We start from the raw sequence: 5,322 nt of genomic DNA, 5'->3' as shown, positions 1-5,322 counted from the left end.
TCTCGAGCAGCAGTGTAGCCGTTGTATCCAAAGACCGCAAGCGCTTAGTTACGTTTTTCAAGCGATGCTTGTTTACTTTTGGCTTTCTATACGAAAACAAAGAAAACGAAATTCTCACCTTACTCGGTAAACTAAATTATTTAATTTTCTAATTGTGAACAATGTTTCATCCGAGTCTGTCATGATATGAGTAATATTTGAATCGACGTGTTCGTCACTAATTGACCATATAATTATGCACTGTTCCTCGGCATCATTATCAACATTTTGAGGCTGTGTGTCACATATTATAACACTATATCTGCAGTGATATGTTCATCACTATCTGACGATATAATCATGCACTGTTCCTCGTCATCATCATTAACATTTTGATGCTGTGTGTCACATAATATAACACTACTGTCTTGCTCATTTTCACTGTTTTTTTTTTTCATCAGCTTCGTCTGAAGATGAGTAATCTTCAGGAAAAAAGACTTTTAATGTGTAATCCTGTGAATCATATGAACCCACTAATTCATTGTCGTCCTGAGTTTCACAAATTTCAACTTCAGTTTCTTCTTTGGAAAATAACAGTTTTCTGGGGAAAAAAATTCTATATATAATCACGCGATTTGCGGCCACTCATGTTTTCTTCATTTATAGGTCATCTGCTGTATATGGTCACTATAATGTATCGAACGGGGTAGAACAATGAACTCATATGCACGTGGCAGGCCTTGTCCGCCAGTCCTGGGACATGTAGTGGACCTCATGCGCCCGTCCTGGGACATGTGGAGGCGCTGCCCGCCTGTCCCGGGACACGTGGCGGGCCTCGCCCGCCCATCCCAGGATGTGTGGCGGGCCCCACCCGCCCATCCTAGGACAAGTGGCAGGCCTCACCTGCACTTGCCCGCCCATCCCAGGACACATGGCGGACCTCGCCCGACACGTGTCCCAGGATGGGCGGGCCTTGCCCGCCCGTCCAGGGACACGTGGCGAGCCTCGCCCGCCCATCCTGGGAAACGTGGCGGGCCTCGCCCGCCTGTCCTAGGAAACGTGATGGATGTTGCCTGCAGGTCCCGGGACACATGGCGGTCTTGGCCATCCGTCCGGGGATACGTGATGGGCCTCACCCACCTGTTCTGGGACATGTGACGGGCCTCGCCCGCTCATCCCGGGACAAGTGGAGTTCCTCGCCTGCCCGTCCCGGGACAAGTGGCCGACCTCGCCCGCCCGTCCCGAGACATGTGGCAGGCCTCGCCCGCCCATCCCGGGCCACGTGGTAGGCCTCGCCCACCCATCCCGGGACAAGTGGCGGGCCTCGCCCACCCATCCTGGGACATGTGGCGGGTCTCGCCCGCCCATCCCAGTAACCACTCTGGGTGCTACCCGCCCTTCCCGGGACATGTGGCGGGCCTAGCCCACCCGTCCCGGGATACGTGGTGGGCCTCGCCCGCCTATCCCGGGACATGTGGCAGGCCTCGCCCGCTCGTCCCGGGACACGTGGCGGGCCTTGCCTGCCTGTCCAGGGACAAGTGGCAGGCCTCGTCCGCCTGTCCCGGGACAAGTGGAGTGCCTCGCCTACCCGTCCCGGGACACATGGCGGACCTCACCCGCCCGTCCTGGGACACGTGGCGGGCCTCACCCGCCTGTCCTGGGACACGTGGTGGGCCTCGCCTGCCTGTCCCAGGACACGTGGCGGGACTTGCCCTCCCGTCCTGGTACACGTGGCGGGCCTCGCCCGCCTATCCGGAGACACGTGGCGGGCCTCACCCGCCAGTACTGGGACACGTGGCAGACCTTGCCCTCTCGTTCCAGGACACGTGGAGAGCCTTGCCCTCCCGTCCCAGGACACGTGCCGAGCAATGCCCACCCATCCTGGGACACCTGTTGGTCTATGCCCGCCCGTCCCAGAACACGTGGTGGGCCCCACCCGTCCGTCCCGGGACACGTGGCTGGCTATGCTCGCCCATCCTGGGATACTTGGCGGGACCCGCTCACCCATCCCGGGATACTTGGCGGGCCCCACCAGCCCATCCCGGGACGCGTGTCAGGCCTCACCCGCCCGTCCCGGGACAAGTGGTGTGCCCCTCGCACGCCCTGGGACACAGTGGCAGGCCTCGCCCAGCCGTTCTGGGACACGTGGCAGGCCTCGCCCAGCCGTTCTGGGACACGTGGCAGGCCTCGTCTGCCTGTCCCAGGACGCGTGGCAGGCCTCGCCTGCCTGTCCCGGAACACGTGGCAGGCCTTGCCCATCCGTCCCGGGACAAGTGGCGGGCCCTGCTCGCATGTTCAGGGACAAGTGGCAGGCCCCGCTCGCCCGTTCTGGGACAAGTGGCCGGACTTGCCCGCCCATCCCAGGACAAGTAGCGGGCCCTGCCCTCCTGTCCCGGGACACTTGGTGGGCTCCCCCTGCCCGTCCCGGGATGCATAGCGGGCCCCGCCCGCCCGTCCTGGTACATGTGGCGGGGCCTTGCCCACCTATCCCAGGACAAGTGGTGGGCCTTGCCCTCATGTCCCGATACACGTGGCGGGCCTCGCCCGCCCATCCGGAGACACGTGGCGGCCCTCGCCCGCATGTCCCAGGAAACGTGGTGGGTGCCGCCTGCCCGTCCCGGGACAAGTGGGGGCCCTCGCCCACCGGTCCCGGGACACTTGGCGGGCCTCGCCCGCCTGTCCCGGGACACGTGGAGGGCCACACCCGCCTGTACCAGGACACGTGGCGGACCTCGCCCACTCGTCCCGGGACACGTGGTGAACCTCACCCTCCCGTCCTGGGACACATGGCGGGCAATGCCCACCTGTCCCGGGACACCTGGCGGTCTATGGCCGCACGTCCTGGGACACTTGGCGGGCCCTGCCCGCCTGTCCCGGGACACGTGGCGGGCCCCACCTGCCCATCCTGGGACACGTGGCGGGCCCCACCCGCCCGTCCCCGGACACATGGTGGGTCCCCACCCGCCCAGGCGTAGCCAGCCACGTGTCCCGGGATACTTGGCAGGACCCGCCCACCCATCCCGGGACACTTGGTGGGCCGCACCTGCCCGTCCCGGAACGCGTGTCAGGCCTCGCCCACCCATCCTGGGACAAGTGGTGGGCCCCATCCGCACGTCCTGGGACACATGGCGGGCCTTGCCCGGCCGTTCTGGGACACATGGCGGGCCTCGTCCGCCCATCCCGGTACACGTGGTGGGCCTCGCCTGCCTGTCCCGGGACGCGTGGCGAGACTCGTCCGCCTATCCTGGGACGCGTGGCGGGCCTTGCCCGCCCGTCCCGGGACAAGTGGCGGGCCCCGCTCGCACATACTGGGACAATTGTGGCTTCCTTCACCCATCCCGGGACAAAGTTGGCCGGGGGCTTCTCCCACCCATCCCGACAAAGTGGCGGGCCCTGCTCGCCCGTTCCGGGACAAGTGGCGGGACTTGCCCGCCCATCCTGGGACAAGTGGCGGGCCCTGGGGCTTCTCTAAATCCTTTCAGTTCTCCTGGGGCTTCGCTTAATCCTTTTAGTTCTCCTGGGGCTTCTCTGTTTCGTATACTTTTTCTCCTGGCACTCCACCAATCCTGTTATTTTCCTCACGCTTTCTTCAATCCTCCCATCTTCCTTCCCCTTTCAGGAATCAATAAAACTCTTAAGAAAACATTTTAGCATATTTATTTCCCTGCAACTTCAACTTCTTTTAAGGATCAACAAAGCAAACTTATTACAAATAAACATTAAACTTTCCATACAACAAACATAGTCCTCAAATTTTTCACATCTCATCCGTGTTTGTGAGGCCAGCGCCATTCCTTGAAGATGGCGCCATTCCTTGAAGATCGTGCCATTCCTTGGAGATCGCGCCATTCCTTGAAGACCAACAGCTGCTCCTTCAGTTTCCAGTTGTCTTTCTCCAGGCGTCTGTTTTTCCCCAGCAGTTTTTCAGGTTGTAAACCAATTTTTCCTTCGCTCCTCGTAGCTGTCCAACCTCATCTTCCAGCTTTTCGTTCCGTTCGCCCTGTACACCGGTCTTCCTCTCCAGCCACGATTTCCTTTCTCTAGAAGGCATGTCAGCTCCTTCCTCTTGAGTTTCGCAGCCTCAATTTCACACTGGAGTCCACACTTTTCCTTCCTGAGGTCTTCCACTTCCTTCTGCAGGTGCTCGAACCTGACCTCGACGTCTTTCCTGCCGGATTTGCGCTTTTCGGTCGCGTCCTTTTGTTCCTGGATTAGCCTCGCCTCCCGCGCCGCTTCTTCGCTTTTAAACTGCGGGTCTTTCTCCTTCTGTCGTACGAGTTCCTCTTGTCTCTCAACCTGGCTGTTTGCCTCTGCCAACCGCACTGTTAGTTCCCTTATCCTCTCACATAAGGCATCGTTTCTCTCCCCAATTTCCTTTGCCTTTTCCATTAGCTGCTGATTTTCATCTGTGATCTTGAGGATCTTGTCTTCCAGCTGCCGATTTTCCCTCTTTTCTTGGTCGTTCTCCCTCTTCAGGAACGTGTCAGCTTCGAGCGAGTAGGCCCTTTCTTGCCAGGCCTGCTGTTGCAACATCTCCTGAGTGATCTGGATCACACGAGTGTGTTGTTCCCTTCCGCCCGCCTTCTGAATCTCTTCATTGTTGTCGAGCCTCTGTTGCAGCTGAAGAATTATCCTGTCCAAGTTCACCTGCTGCTCTCTCTGGCACCGGATGGTGTCTCGCCAAGCCGCAATTCTCTCCTTCAGTTCCTTCTCCTTGGGCTGTTCAACTCTATCAACAGTAGTCAGGAAGAACCTCACCAGTGAATAGGCAGCCACAATAAACAAGATGACTATTCCTGCGTCATTCCGTATTTCGAACAATATCTGGACATACCCAGTTCACATATACTCTCCTCTCATTCTTTCTCGATTTTTCGTTGATTTTCTATATTCCACGAGAGATGTTTCGATTTATCAAAATATAGCAGGAAATATTCTGAATATTTTTTTAACTGCCTTGTCTCTTGGTGTTATAAATTGCTGAAATCTCTCTCTCTCACTCTCAGGGATTTTTGGCAGTACGTATCTTCTCTCTCGCTCTCTCTCATCATGCGGGATTTTTTGTTAATCTTATCTGTTAAAATAAATTTGGGGATTTTCCTTTATTTACCTTTTTGTCTATAAGAAAACTACTACCTACAGGCGGGCAATTGCAACTTAGGGGAAAAATGGCCATTTTTCTAAGGCAAGTTTCATTTTTATTGAATTTTACAGGATCACTATTTAAAAGATACAATTCTAAACGAATTAGCCGAAACATCAAGAGAATCTATATATATATATATATATATATATATATATATATATATTCTTATATTATTATTTATCATTAACTACTCAACC

The sequence above is a fragment of the Macrobrachium nipponense genome, chromosome 22 (genome assembly GCF_015104395.2).
Source record: "Macrobrachium nipponense isolate FS-2020 chromosome 22, ASM1510439v2, whole genome shotgun sequence".
NCBI classification, from domain to species: domain Eukaryota; kingdom Metazoa; phylum Arthropoda; class Malacostraca; order Decapoda; family Palaemonidae; genus Macrobrachium; species Macrobrachium nipponense.
The sequence above is the reverse complement of the archived record's forward strand: the minus strand, read 5'-3'. Positions refer to the sequence as shown.